The sequence below is a fragment of the Microcaecilia unicolor genome, chromosome 2, assembly GCF_901765095.1.
Source record: "Microcaecilia unicolor chromosome 2, aMicUni1.1, whole genome shotgun sequence".
Classification (NCBI taxonomy): Eukaryota; Metazoa; Chordata; class Amphibia; order Gymnophiona; family Siphonopidae; genus Microcaecilia; species Microcaecilia unicolor.
In genome coordinates, this window is record NC_044032.1 from 238,012,512 (window position 1) to 238,028,712 (window position 16,201).

Genomic DNA, 16,201 nt, shown 5'->3' on the forward strand with positions numbered 1-16,201 from the left:
CCATAGTCGCTTCAGAAGTGTAAATTAACACCTAAAAGGACCAATGGTACTTTGTTGGCAAATACACAATAAGCTATGCCTTAAACGGCTTCTGCAACATCATTCACATCTACTACAAAAGGCAGCTCTGCTGTTTTTTCTCTGAGGAAGCAAGAAGCATGCATGATTCAAATTATTCACTCGTAAAAGAGTACACAGCTGTAACATACAGTTTAATTAAAGAGGCACCTTAAAAAATATCAAAGGAGAAAAATACTGTAAATTTAGCTCTCAACAGTAAAACACAGATTCAGCACGCCTCCTTCCAGGAGGCTTGAATTAATTAATTTCCCCTACAAATCACTTAGCAGACAAACCTTCATCAAATGGTTGCATAATCTTTGTTTACTATAGTAACAAATAAAAGTAAACAAGACAGATGCTGTAAGGATTCTTTTGATTACTACTGCTAGAAATTGCATTAACAAGGCAGCTATAAAACATACTTAATACCAATTACACAGCTTCTAAACCTATGCTTTTAGAGGACAAACAAAGAACAGAACTAGAAGAACATTCATGCAATAACCATGAAAAAAAAAAAAGACAGGCAGACTACAAAGAAATCTGCACATGCTGACTGATCGGACCCATGTGATACACAAGTTGAATTATAACATTCTTTTAAAGACAAGTTAATAAAAACATTTGAAGCAATCTTCTGTAGAAAAAACAGGCACTGAAAAGAAAAAAAAAATCTTGAAATCAGGCTCATAATTAAGGCTCGCTCACAACAGAACAGATATGAATATTTGTTCTTCCTGCATTTTACTATTGCTGTGAGTATGCAAATGTTAATTAATCCTTGCTAGTAGCTGAAAGAGCTCTAATCAAAAGGCAATTACCTTCACTTTTCCACAGCACCAAACATGGCTAATATTTATGATCATGTGAGCATAACAATCAATATTAACAGTGATTACATCGCATCTCTAATTCCTTTTACTCAAGGAAATGTCTGTTGAAAACGGTTGGCGAACAAAAACCTCCGTGCACGGCAAAACTCAACCTGGCATCTTAAAATGCCAATGGGATTTGAAAAGCTGTTTCCTATGCATCCTCCCGATGTTCAAATCCATAGAACAAACATGAAGAGAAAATCCTGAGGGACAGCTTGAGACTAGGCCTTAATAATCAAAAGACAATTTCTATCATGCTTCCACAGTGTTCACTGAGAACCACTGTGAAGGAGGCTGAGGATCTGATGAGTTAGGGGAAAAAAAAAAGGAAAGAGAAAAAAAAAAGCCTTCTCAATTCATTAATATTCATTTGGCTAAAGCAGTACACCCACTACACACCACTGCAGCTAGCGAAGATTAAGAAAAAGAAAAGAAACCAGTCGGAAAATGTAGAATCAGGAAAAGGTAATAATAAATGCAGCATGCAAGGCTGTCAACAGTTAATGTTATTGCTCTCCTTAAGCAGTCAGTTCAACACAGAAATACGGAGAACGCCGGCTTTTTGATGTGTTACACACCTACACATGCCTGTGATGTAGTTCTACTGAATCTTCAAGATGACAAGAAAAAAGGATATTTACCTTACCACTATCAGCAGGCCGGCTATCGGAAATCACAGTTAGTGGGGATAAAATTAACAAGCCAGCAAAGCAGCGAGCTGCTAGTCTCTTCATCAGCTGATCAGAAAAAAAAAGGGAGCTGGGGAAAAGCTATGTTTTCATATACAAGTAATTTTATTTTACTGAAAATGTAACACAGGAAGGATTGTGAGACTCAAATCTGCTGTTTCATTCTACCCACTACAAGGCCCAAAGCCTTCTTCCTTCAGCCTGCTTTAAAGCTGGCAGCTACTTATCATATTTTTCCCTTTTTTATATCGGCAAACGAAGGTGATTGCCAGCTGAGCCAGTGGTTTGTTTCTACTAGCATTTTAAACACATCAATTTCTGATAAATTTCTCCCAATTAATTTTTTTTTTGCTTTAGCAAATAAGAACAGTTTTCATCTATTTTTATGAGTTGATCCAAAATCCACATAAGATCAGCCTGCCTTTTGAAAAATGCATTAGATTCTTTTAAAAATCTTGGCCGTTTTTCAACCAAATGAATATTATTGAAAGATATGGGGGGAACCCCCTATTCTTAAGCATATATTCTTAAGGTTTGTAGATACTGCTCTTTGGAGAGAGTATTCACAGATGGAAATGATTTTTTTTTTTTTTAAAGAAACAACATATATTGCATTGCATTTTCATAAAAAAAAATCTTTTGCACTACAGAATGAAAACCAGATAAACTGTTTAAACAGCATGTACTAGCATGGCAAAAAAGAACCGTTTAATAAACACAAATTAAGTAATATGTCTACTGTTAAGTTTTACATGAATTTCTTAGAAAGTATAAATGCATGCAAATACATAATTAAATGCATCTTTCAAAATATTTGCACAGCTCAAACTGTGAAGTCTTTCTTTCATAAAATGATGGCTCTGTGTAAAGCCATGCAGTCCCTGAACTAGTACAACTGTTATAGTTTACACACAAGTGACTCTCAAGTTGAGGAAGAAGCCTTAAATAAATTAATTGCTGAGATCTACTGTCATCTTTAAAACGTGCATTCTATAAAACAGGCTAAATTAAGGCCTTTCTGTTCAATGCTTCTATTTATTTTTCTCCAAAAAGAAAATATATATGCAATTCAGACAATTACATTTTACAAGAAAATATTTCCTATACATGGCTAGACTTTCAATGCACAACAGTACCACTGAATAACAGGAAAAAAAATAAACAAAAGAACACCTATCCAAACCTTTAAACACCTTATTTACAAAACACAAATCCCTGAATTCTGATTGGTGACATGCTGAGTGGGAGACCTAATTCAGCAGAGCTGCCTCTCCTACTGTACAGCCTCTGAGTTTCATGAGGTGAATAGGAAGAGATGGGATGGAAATTTAACCCCTTCTATACTGAGAATGGGAAGAAATTAGTGTGGAGACCCACAGCTGTAGTAAATTAACAGCAGGCAACATCAGTTTGGCAAGCTAAGTAGTGATGTTTTCTCTGCCTTTGCACCTTCGTTAAAATATATTAGTTATTTATTTCAAAATGTATATATGACCTTACATAATAAAAACAAAAGACAAAAATTACAAAACAATCTAATTATTACCCATTAGATTAAATCAGATAAACAATATAGTATGACACAAAAAGCTACGCTTTAAGCCGTTTCTTAAATCGAAACACATAAGTGTAAGTGACCTTTGAGTGTATTCCATAGCTGTGTACCAGCCACTGTAAATGATGACGACCTTGTTTCTGCATAGTGTGGTTGCATAATTGGATCCAGTAACAACTGCATTGTTTTATCCGATCTCAAAGATTTGGTAGGACCTTCAAAACTTCCTGAAAGTAGGCAGGAGCAACCGCAAACAAAGTACAATGAATTAGTTTCAGAACCTTTTACTGTATGAGCTGGAGAACAGGTAACCAGTGCAATTTCTTAAGAATTGGTGAGACCAGAACAAAAACTTACCCACCTCAGCTATCAATGGCGCTACCGCATTTTGGACCATCTGCAAAGCCCTAAGTCTCAGTGATGATATTACTACTTATTTCTATAGTGCTACTAGACGTAAACAGCGCTGTACACTGGACATAAAGAGACAGTCCTTGGTCAACAGAGCTTACAATTTAATTAGGACAGATAAACAGGACAAATAAGAGATAAGGGAATTACTAAGGTGGGAATGATAAAACAAAGGTACTGAACAAGTGAGTAAGGGTTAGGAGTTAAAAGCAGCATCAAAAAGGTGGGCTTTTAGCCTAGATTTGAAGACCGTCGGAGATGGAGCTTGACATACTGGCTCAGGAAGTCTATTCCACAGATATAGGGCATTGCAGTAGTCCAACCGTGACAACACTAGCCCTTGTACCACAAATCTCAGAGCATAAGTGGATAGCATCAGTTTAACCTATGGAGCATATGTAGCTGAAAAAAACAAGCCTGAACAACTTTACTAACCTGGGCACCCATGTTCAAACCCTGTCTAATTGAACCCCTAACAGTCTTATCTCCTTTTGTACAGGTATTTATCACCTACATTGACCCTTTTGGGCCATATCTAGAAATTGTAATATACATTGTCAATCTCATTGTATTGAAAAAATAATCTTAACATAAGTACACAAGTGATCAGTAATGGTGAGGGTCCAAAGTTTTTATGTGAGCCTTACTTCAATCCAATATCATGATCTTATTATAATCCTTCAGCCATAAACTGAAATTTTTTAAAATAAAGTTTGTGACAGAACAGCGGGTTTTTTTTAGCCTGTGATAATTGTTTTGATACTTTCCTGCAATGTATTTGTCTAGTTTGGTCAACAGGTGGTGCATGTTATGTTTTAAGCTGTTGCAGATAAGTGAATGATTCCTCCTTTAGTTTAAGCACAAAGACAAAGTGCCTGTAGTGATTTGACTAGCTATTTTCAAATGTTGTTCTGGATCTGATTAGCCTGGAATTTGAAGTTACCCAGGTGTTACTGGTTTTGCCTCCAGTTTCAGTCGGGGGGGGGGGGGGGAGGGGGGAGGGAGGGAGAGAGAGAGAGAGACTCTTTGCTGAAGCCCTGTAAACAATTATATTTGATAACTTGTGAGCAGATATATGTACTGATCTCCCCATGTACTATTTAAATAGTAAACAAATGTTTAGTTAGTGTTATAATTGAGTCATAGTTCAGTTACCTGCTATTGTTTTGCTGATTGCACCTTTTTGTTCTAATTTTTCAGACAATAAACATTTTCAGTTTATTGCCCCTGCTTGTCTGGACTGATTAAGAATCCTGGTGGTTTATGTGTTGGGTCTGTGAATGCTTTCTGGGAATTGTGAGACCACTGGGAGTGTGGTCCCAGTAGCCTGCAAATCACTGGGGATCATTTGAGAGCGGGACACTTGCCTAGAGGCGGTTGGGACCTAGTCGGTGGGGGGAGGGTGCTAGTGTAGAGCACAAGCAGCAGGTGCAGATGGACTTGAGCTGTGCTGCGGATACACCTGCTATGTGGCCACGGAGTAGCCCCAGGCAGGTGGCTAGGCGTTTCGTGACAAAGCTATTTTTTTTTAAAGTGTCTTCAATATGATTCAGGATTTTGTAAAATTGTTTATAATCCAGAACTGTGAACTAGAAATATCTGCAAAAATGCTAAATGAAGTTTCTTATCTGTAACAAATGTTCTCTAAAGACAACAGTTTACACAACAGTGGGTCACGTGCTTGGAATGGAAAGAATCTTTCTGAGTTAAGAACAAAGGCCTCTCTCAGCTCCTAAGCAGTTGTTCTGAATGCTACTGTGGCTCTTCCCAGTTCTACTGGTTGATTTTAACTACATGTCAGAATTCCAACTAAGAGGAAAAGAATAGGTTTGTGTGACTGAACTCCTGTCAAGATAACATCTAACTACAGGTAGTAACTTTATTTTCTCTGAAGACAAACAGCTCACCGTAGTCAAACAACTAGAACTCCCTAGCTATGAGTTATGTTAAAAAAAAAAAAGGGTAAAAGGAAAAGAACTGCAAATGGGCTGGAAGTATTTTGGGTAACCCGATCCAAAGTTATTAATATGGGGGCTAGGAGGGATACAGATGCACTTAGGCAGAAAATTAGAATGCATGTGTATTATCACATTAAGAACATAAGACCTGCCCTACAGGGTCAGTTGAAGGATCCATCTAACCTAATATCCAGTTTCCAATAGTGGACAGTCCAGATTACAAGTACCTGGCAGAGTCCCAACAGTTGCAAGATTCCATGCTAATTAATCCTAAGTATAAGCTGTGGCTTTCCCCAGGTCTACCTTAGTAAAATGGTTTATGGACTTTTTCTCCTGGAATTTGCCTAAACCTTTTTCAAACTCAGCCACATTAACTGTTTTTACCACTTGCTCCTGCAAAGAGTTCCACATCTTAACTATACACTGAGTGGAAACATATTTTCTCCTATTTGTTTTAAATGTGCTATTATGTAACTTCATGGAGTGTCCCCTAGTCTTTCTACCTTTTCAAAGAGTAAACAATCAATTCATATTTAGCCATTCCAATCAATTCAGGATTTTATAGACCTCTATCATTACAGTAAAATCAAATATAAGATGGATAAATCATTTGGGCCTGAAGCTAACCAACTCTTCAGGCTCAAATGTCTGCTACCAAAAATGCAGCCTCCCAAGTCTGGTACTTGAGCTCACCTTACCAGTTAGAAATGAATTTTCATCAACACAATGAAACACACACTGATGTTCCATGATATTGTGGAAGGCTTGATAGGAGGTTTCAGTAGGAGCATGCTCCACATGAAACTGCCAATTAGAAGCTGTACAGAAACAGGGTTCCCTTCTCCACGTTGGTGATAAATATCAGCTGAACTAGGTGAAGCCTAACACATCTGTTTTCAGAAGCGTTGGAGATAAAGATCAACAGAGCTAGGTGAAGCCTAACACAGCTGTTTTCAGAAGAGACACGAAAAAAATGTATATGATTATGGTTTCCTGATTTCTTATGCGTTAAGGCTTTAACCACCAGAGACATGGGAGAATATACACATATCCAATTACTCAATGAAGGGAGAAAGTGTCTCCGGCTAGTCAGATTTCTGATCTCCTTGTGAAACAGAAGGCTGGTAGCATCTTATTCAGGACTGTTGCAAACAGGTCTATTTCAGTTTTGACCCACTCAAATGAGGTTCTCTGTCCACTCATTCACGAGGATTCAAACACCAACTGAGTGTCTGTCAGTATGTGCTGTCTCCTTCCGTAAGTTATGTAGCTCGTATGATCATCCTGTGATAAGAGTGATCCTTGATGGGAAATTGACATAGGAGGATTAAACCTTTTCAGAAACTCTTGTGTATTTATTTGTGATATTTATATCCCACATTATCCCAAACAAGTTTGAGATCAATGTAGCTTACAATAAACAGTACAGGATACACAACAAAGAATAATGAATCAGAAAGTAATTTGTTGTAAGAATCAAATTTTACAATACAGTATCATAAACATACTGGGATAGCTATGGATGTTTAACATTTAGAAAATCTATTATGAATGAGAAACTGTACATGAAGCAAAGAGAAAGTTAATGGTAAATAGAGTAATAACCAATTTAGGTAATAATTAATTGCTTGAGATATGGTTGTTCTTTGTGAGGGTTTTTTCAATAGGAATGATTTGAGGATTTTGCGGAACCTAGCATATTCCTGTATATTTCTTATTTTCTGATTGCTTAGACATTAGGACATCTTTTTGACTACCTTGTTCTTGAAAGACTTTATTATGTTCATCAGGATGATATATAATCTCTTTACCTAGAGAAACCAAAGCCCTGTATGCAAAGCCCTTGAAGATAAGCTCCTCAGTTGATCTTGCAAGTATTCATAGTTAGAACAAATTAGAGAGGATGAATTTGAAACAGTAATCCCCAATTTCAAATTGCAATTTGAGATCATCCAGAAAATGAGTCTCTTGAGCTCTTTCATGACGCAGTGGCCCTTCAGAAGTGCTTTTGTATAGGGAAATTAAGTTCCATTAGGTTTGTCTCATATAGGAAGACATGCCATGGGAATTACTTGGACTGTGAAAAACACAAGCCTCAGAATTCTCAGCACGAACCAAGCTAGTAACTGCTGACTAGAACTATTTTTTTCCACCACAGTCACTATTTTGTGTACCCTTTGGCAGCCCTAGGACTTTGCTGTATCTAGCAGAATCCTTAAAAACTCTTGACGATAGTGTCAAGTTCAGTGCGGAATGGGGTAATGGATGAAACCAGTGACTGCAGCATCTGGACAGCACTCCACATAGATTCATCTAAAAATGCTTGCGATGCGCTCTTGAACAGCGGATCTTCCCGATGGGGAAGCACATTATCCCCCCATCTGCCACAACTATAAGATATTTTAAGAATAGTTTGTGAAGCTGAAGCTAGGCCAAAAGACAATAGATAGTATTAGAGAAGCAGAGTTTCTTTATCATAAATCTGAGATATAACCTAGTCCCATAATTGTTTTCTTTGTGGGTGTAAATCTCCTACAGATACAGAGAAGACAACCAGTCTACTTGTTACATAAACAAATTACTGAACTCAGGATAACCACCTTGAATTTGTTCCTCTTCAGCTATTTGTTCAGGCCCTGAGATGTAAGTATAATTCCTGCCCTCTCTCCTGCAGAAAGATAGATTTGCAGCCTAAGGGGGTTCTGGTATTAAGTGAGATTCAGAAATTTTTTGGATGGTGATTTGGAGGTATTTCCAATAATGTAATATATAGCTATCTTTTACCATTCAGAAGACCCGCTGTCTGAGGTTACAACAGGTCAATGGATTACAGAAAACCTTGTCCTCTACTATGAAGTGAATCAATAAGTCCAACAATGAATCAGTTTAGCTGTACAAGAAATATGGGCAATGGTAAAATAAAATAAATTATCCTAACATATTACACTTCTAGTTTTCTGTTTGCAGAAAGGTGAAACAGACAGTGATGCCAGCAGGTTTAAATGCCGAGCTGGAGTGGACATCGCCGATTTGAAGATTTTTTCTTCATCCAATAGGAATCAGGGGGTGGTACCAAATCGTCATCGATGATGAGGATATTTAAGGAGGGTGAAAAAATGCTGGCGCCATCTTTGCATGACAATTTAATTGTCAGAGCTGGCGCTAGATTAGATCGTAGGTAAGAGAATGGGATAAAATTGTTTTTTTCAAATGCTCTTTGCTACTGAAGATATTAAGGGTGATTTTTGGGAGCAAGGAGAGAATTTTATGCCTGCTTTCTTGCTTTTGTTTGCAGGGGAGGTCCTTGAGACAGCTCTTATTGGAGCGAAACATGCATGTCGGGCAGCAGAGCCCCTGGATCTGATTGTTGAGATAAGTTTCATTATTAGATATAAGAAAGAAAAGAAAAGTTTATGTATAGTATACTAATCGGGTGAACCGATGACGAAGTTTGCGTTACTGATACTGCCATATTAACATGGTTTTTAGAACAGCAGTTTCAAGCTGCCCCTATGTTTGTGGTGTGGTGCTGCACAGTTTTTCCTCACATGCAGACATGAAGAATCTTAAATGTGCAGTCCGGCACCTATTTGATTAGAGGCTCTATTTTTGGCAGATAAAGCAAAGTTACTCACCTGTAGCAGATGTTTTCTGAGGACAGCAGACCAAGCATTATCACTGCTGGGTGATGTCATCTGACGGAACCTGGTGCAGATGCTGACAAATTTTATTAAAAGCTAAACAATACAACTCCAAGAGGAGATAGGAGGGTATGTGAAAATACTTGGCCTGGTGTCCTCGGAGAACACCTGCTATAGGTAACACTGCTTTAAGCAAGCCATTGTATTCTCACTGCTAGGAATCCCTAGCTACTAGGCTCACTGAAAGCAACAGAGCTACGACAATAGGGACTTGAAACGTCGAGGCCTGTAAGTCAATTAACTTGAAACTATTTCTGACATTTGAGGGCCATTCGCCACTTTTTTTGACCACAATACGTTTCACTCACTTATCCTCTTATTCTTTACCTCTCGGCTGGATTATTGCAATATCATCTATGCAGGTTTACCACGTACTACTTTATCAAAAAATGTACAAACATTCCAAAACACAGTAGTCAGAATTTTGTGTAAGGCCCATCGTACTGACTACACAACTCTGTTGTTAATAAAACACCACTGGCTTCCCGTCAAATACCGCATCACCTACAAAATCACACTGTTGAAACTTTCAAGTCTTTCAGGGTGGGCTTCCCCAACTATTTATCCAGTCTTAGTATTCCCTACTCACCAGCTAGGGTACATCACTCTTTTAATGATCACCGATTAGTTCTTCCCGGTCCTAAACGTGCATCTTTAGAATCTACCCAACACTGTGCCTTTTTCTTTCTTGTCCCTTTAACTCCTTGGAGTGACTTATCCTTTAAAAGTTTTAAAAACACCATAAAGACATGGCTTTTAAGGTAAGCCTTTGGAGAAACAGCATGACTGGACTCTCTGGCTAGAGATACCTCCTAATCCTTTTACTTTCTCCCTATCTCTTTTTACCTCTCTTTGCATAGTAACATAGTAGATGACGGCAGAAAAAGACCTGCACGGTCCATCCAGTCTGCCCAACAATGTAACTCATATGTGCTATTTTTTGTGTATACCCTATTTTATTTGTACCTGTGCTCTTCAGGGCACAGACCATACAAGTCTGCCCAGCACTATCCCCGACTCCCAACCACCGGCTCTGGCACAGACCGTATAAGTCTGCCCAGCACTATCCCCGCCTCCCGCCACCAGCTCTGGCACAGACCGTATAAGTCTGCCCAGCACTATCCCCGCCTCCCAACCACCAGTCCTGTCTCCCACCACTGGCTCTGGCACAGACCGTATAGGTCTGCCCAGCACTATCCCTGCCTCCCAACCACCAGCCCCGCCTCCCACCACCAGCTCTGCCACCTGATCTCGACTAAGGTCCTGAGGATCCATTCCTTCTGCACAGGATTCCTTTATGCTTATCCCATGCATGTTTGAATTCCGTTACCGTTTTCATTTCCACCACCTCCCGCAGGAGGGCATTCCAAGCATCCACTATTGTATTGCTTTCCTATCAACGCAGTTCCTTTCCCCTTTCTTTCTGTTATTTTAGTCTATATATCGTTCTGCTCCACCTGGGTGGCTACAGTGATCTAGCAAGCACCAATAGAAAAAATAAAATATAAATTAATTAATAAATACATACTAATTGGGTCTAGGGGGATGGAGTTGGATTCTAGACACTGAACAAATTCTTCAGGACTGCCTAACCTGAACTACTACTACTACTACTTCTTATCATTTATGTCAGGTATCCTGTTCAAAGCAGTAATGAGATATGTGGATAGATGACCACATCATAGCTTTGCAAATCTCCTCTATGAAGGCTGACCTTGGTTACCAACGCAGCCATGGCTCTGACATTATGAGCCTTGACATGACCCTTTAGAGTCAGTCCAGACTGGGCATAAGGAGATGCAATATGATGTAATATGATGACCACATCATAGCTTTGCAAATCTCCTCTATGAAGGCTGACCTTGGTTACCAACGCAGCCATGGCTCTGACATTATGAGCCTTGACATGACCCTTTAGAGTCAGTCCAGACTGGGCATAAGGAGATGCAATATGCAAGCCAATTAGAAATTGTGCATTTGCTAATGGCTACTGCCATCCGGTTTGCGTCAAAAGCAGGGACGGACTGACCGTTCGGGCAACCGGGCAGTGCCCGAGGGCCCAGAGGCAATAGGCCTGCCATTCTCCCGATTCCCACACACCACCCTCCTGCTGCAGTCACCACTGCTGCTGATGCTGTTACAGCAGTGGCAGCAAAAACAGAAATAAAGATTGCGGAGCCACACTGTTTCTGTTCGTGGCTGTCGGTCCTGCCTTCCTCTAACAATTTCCTGTTCTGGGGCAGAGCCGGTCAGCTGCGAGAAAGGGAACGGTGCAGCCTCACAATCTTTTTTTTCCTATTTTTGCTGCCACTGCAGGAACAACAGCAGGGCAGCAGCAGTGGTGTTTGGGAGTTAGGTGGGGCTGAAAAAAAGACTGCAACACTGGATGGAGGGGTGAGGGTGTGATTGTAAGTGAGGTTAGGGTGGAAGAGTGGGGATATGGGGATTAGGTGGGGTGATGGGGGGGACATATAAATTGAGCAGGGATAATGAGACCCCAGGTACAGGGTGACTGGGTGATGGGGAAGGACAGACAATGGATGGAGAATGGAGTGGGGAGGGGAACGGATGCTGGATGGAAGGGAGAAGAGATGGGACAGATGCTGGATGAGAAGGAGAGAGAGGACAGATGTCAGATGGAAAGAGAGAGAGGGGGGACAGACACTGGATGAGGGAGAGAGAAGGGACATATGCCAGATGGAAATGGGGAGAGGATGGACAGACACTGGATGAAGGGGAGAGTGGGGATAGAAGCTGGAAGGAAGGGGGAGAGAGGATGCAGATGTTGGATGGAACTGGGGAGAGAGAGGGGCTTGAGTGGATGGAAGTGAGGAGAGAGAGGGGCCAGATGCTGGATGGAGGAGGGAGAAAAAGAGAAACTCTGGATGGGTCAGATGCTGGACGGGAAAGGGGGAAAGAGGAGGCAGAAGCTGGACGGAAAGGGGGGAGAGAGGGGGCAGGCGCTAGACGGAAAGGGGGGAGGAGATGGGGCAGACGCTGGACAGAAAGGGGAGAGGAGATGGGGCAGACGCTGGACGGAAAGGGGAGAGGAGATGGGGCAGACGCTGGACGGAAAGGGGAGAGGAGAAGGTGCAGACTCTGGACGGAAAGGGGAAAGGAGAAGGGGCAGACGCTGGACGGAAAGGGGAAAGGAGAAGGGGCAGACGCTGGACGGAAAGGGGGGGAGAGAGGGATAGACGCTGGTAAGTTAAGAAGATATCGAGGAAAGCAGAAAAGAGACTGGGACCAACACAATTAGAAAAAAGTAAACAGCCAGACAACAAAGGTAGGAAAAATGAATTTTATTTTTAGTTTAGTATAAAGTAGTGCGGTGGCTGTGTTAATAAAGAAAATGGAAATAAGATGATATCTTTATTGGACTAATTGTAATACATTTTTGACTAATGTTTGGAGACCCAATCCTCCTTTCTCATGTCAGAACAGAATACCTTAATAGCATTATACTGTCCTCACCTGAGGAAAGAGGTTTTGGCCTCTGAAAGCTAACTGGAAAATATATTTGATCCAATAAATTGGTATCATCATATTTTCCATTTTTTTTGTTTTATGTGTATTTGTTAACCTATAGCATAGTGATTGAAACATATCAGTTTTTGAAATTTGCATCTGCAGGCGGGGGAGTAGCAGCAGCGCAGCAGGTAGGAAAGAACTGGGATGGTGGGGGTGTCTGCTGCGGTAGTAGGGGGGGTCTCGGGCAGTGGCCAGGCGGGGGGTCCTGACCACTCTCAGTCTGCCCCTGGTCAAAAGAAACAAAAAGTTGGGTGGACTGTCTACAGGCTTTTGTCCACTCCAGGTAGAAGGTTCACTTGCAGTCCAAGGTATATTCTTGTCAGGATGGGCATGTGGTTTTGGTAAAAATGTTGGCAGGACGATTGACTGGTTAAGATGGAACTCCAACACTACTTAACAAGGAATGTAGGGTGTGTGCGGAGACCTACTCTATTGTGGTGAAACTTAGTGTAAGATGGATCAGCTACTAGGGCCTGAAGCTCACAGACTCTGCTAGCTGAAGTGACCACCACCAAAACACAACTTTCCACGTCAAATATTTTAGATGACAGGAATAGAGCTCTCAACAGTAGGAGGCTTGACAGGTGGTTTATTTATACCAGACCTCACATGAAGTGAAGAGGCTGTACAGAGTTGGGCTTACCTCCTACACGGTGATAAGCACTAATTACACTTAGATGAACCCTTACAGATTTGGTGTTCAAACCAGACTCAAAAAGGTGCAGGAGGTATTCAAGCAGTCTGTGTAGGACAGGTGAGGGGATCCAAGGCCTTGCAAACCTCCTCCACTTAAATAACACCTCTTACTGGAGATTTTCCTAGAAGCCAGAAAGATGCGGAAGACTCCCTCCAGCAAATCCTAAGGATTAAAATTCTATGCTCTCAACATCCAAGCCATGAGGGCTAGGGATTAGACATTGGGAAGCAGAAGAGATCTCTTGTTCTGCGTGATGAGGGTTTGAAAATATTCCAGTCTCCATAGATCTTCAGAGGACAACTTCAGAAAAAGAGGAAATCAGATATGTCTCGGCTAATAAGGGGCGATTAGGATCATAGTTATCTGGTCTTGCTCGACTTTCAGCGATTTAAATGAGAGAAATTGAAGGTAATGCATAGAAAAGTCCCTCCCCCAAATGTAGGAGAAAGGCATTGGACGCTAGTCCGTATGACCTCAGTCTGGACAAGAACTGGGGGATTTTGTAAAATAAATGGCAAGACGATCCACCGAGGGGGTGCCCCACTCTCTGAAGATCTTGTGGACTACGTCCATGTTGACAGACCTCTTGTGCGGTTGCAAAACCTTGCTTAGTCTGTCCACCAGGCAATTGTCCTTTCCTGATAGGTATGTGGCTCCTCAGAGCACGCCATAAAGGAGGGCCCACTGTCACCTGTCCCGTACTCCCCCGTTTGTTTATATAGAACAATGCAACCTGGTTGTCTATTTGAATTAGAATAATTTGGTTTTGTAGTTGATCTCTGAAAGCCTTTACAGCGTTCCAAATGGCCCTGAGCTCAAGGAAGTTGATATAGAGATCTGTTTGCTGAGTAAACCAAGATCCCTGGTAATGAAGCCCATGCTCCCTATCCCAGGTTGGATGTATCCGCTGTTAGCACCTTCTGAGGAGGTGGAATTTGGAATATTAGTCCCACAATGAAATTTGTTCGAATTGTCCACTAGAGAAGGGCACGAGTCAACTCTGGAGGAATATGGATGATATTCATTAGATTTCTAGTCACCAGAGACCACTGGGAAGCTAGACCTCTCAAATGGAGATATGTCAAGGAAGAGACATGCACTGTTGAGGCCATGTGGTCCATCAATCTCAACATTTGCCAAGCTGTGACCTACTTGCTGTTTCAGACTTGCGAGGTGAGTGTTGATAAGTTCTCTGCTCTCACTTGTGGTAGAAAAGTCTGAGCTTGCTATATGTCAAGCAGGGCTCCTATGTACTCCAAAAACTGGACCAGAAACAGGTGGAACTTGGGCTAGTTTATGATGAAACCTAGGAGCTCCAACACCCAAATAGTTAGGCGCATTGACTCTGTCGCCCCTTCCTGCAATGGGCTCTTGATCAGCAACTTGTCCAGATAAGGAAACACATATACTCCCAGTCTGAGCAAATATGTCAGAATGTCAGAACTACTGCTAGACATTTTGTGAATAACCTGGGAGCTGACATAAGGCCAAATGGCACAATGCGTACTAGTAGTGGTGATTCCTTATCCAGAATCTACGATATGTCCTGTGACTGGGAATTATCGAAATGTGGGTATAGGCATCCTTTCAATCCAGAGAGCATAGCCGATCGTTTTCCTGAATCATGGGGAGAAGGGTGCCCAGGGAAAATCATCCTGAACTTTTCTTTGACCAGGAATTTGCTTAGGGCCCTTAGGTCTAGGATGGGATGAAATCCTCCCATCTTTTGGGCACAAAGAAGTACCTGGAAATGAATCTCTTCCCTTCTTCCCCTAGTGGTACGGGTTCAACTGCATTGGTCTGTAGAAGGGCGGAGATTTCCTCTACAAGTACCTGCTTGTGCCAAGAGCTGATGTATAATGCTTTCGGTGGGTATTGGGTGGTCTTTGGCACCAATGAAGGGCACAACCGAGATCAAGTTTCTGAGGAACCCACAGGTTGGAGAATACAAGAGGCCACCTGTATTGATAAAAATTCATCCTTCCCACTACTGGTAAGACATCCGGGATGGTTACTTTGAGTACGGCTATGCTCTCCTGGAGCCAGTCAAAAGCTTGTCCCTTGCCTCAAATGTGGAACCGGTTGGGGCATCTGAAAGCAGGACTAGTGAGGCCGAGAATGCTGGGCCTGGGGGTTCTGGGCAGAGTGAGAAGGTGGCAGAAACCTATTCCTTTGAGAGTAATAGGGTCACCGCATAGGCCCACTCAAAAATCTCCGTAAGAGGTTCTAGCTGGAGGATGCCGAGTCAGGGTTTGGATGGAACCTGTATGTTTCTTTATGAGGTCAGCGACCTTTTCTACCTCATCTTGAAACAGATTGTCACCTTGGGAAGGAACATCTGCCAATCTCTCTTGACTCCCTGGTTCTAGGTCAGATACATGCAGCCATGAGAGTCTGCGCATCTGCAAACCCATGGCGGAGAGTCTGGGTGCTATGTGAAGAGTCATATACGCCCCTGGCCAGATACTTTCTACACAGCAGCTCTTTGCTGGCCAACTGATGGAGCTCTGCAACCTGCTCCTGTGGAAAAGAATCTGCAAGATTTAGTGTACTGCGAACCAAAGACTGCAAGTAAAGGCTCATATAAAGCTGATAGGACTGAATGCGGGCAATGAGCAATGAGGTCTGAAAAGCTTTCCTTCAAAATCAATCTAGTGTCCAAGCCTCTATACCTGCGGAGTGCCAAGACATGAATCCTGGAGCTCCAAGCTTGTTTGAGAG

General features: G+C 41.6%; 1 protein-coding gene across 5 annotated transcripts in view; it reads right to left on the reverse strand.

Annotated features, from left to right (window-relative positions):
• The window catches only part of SMARCA2 (SWI/SNF related, matrix associated, actin dependent regulator of chromatin, subfamily a, member 2), a 679,721-nt gene that overhangs the window by 148,855 nt on the left and 514,665 nt on the right, over positions 1-16,201 (reverse strand). The gene's annotated exons all lie outside the window — the stretch shown is intronic.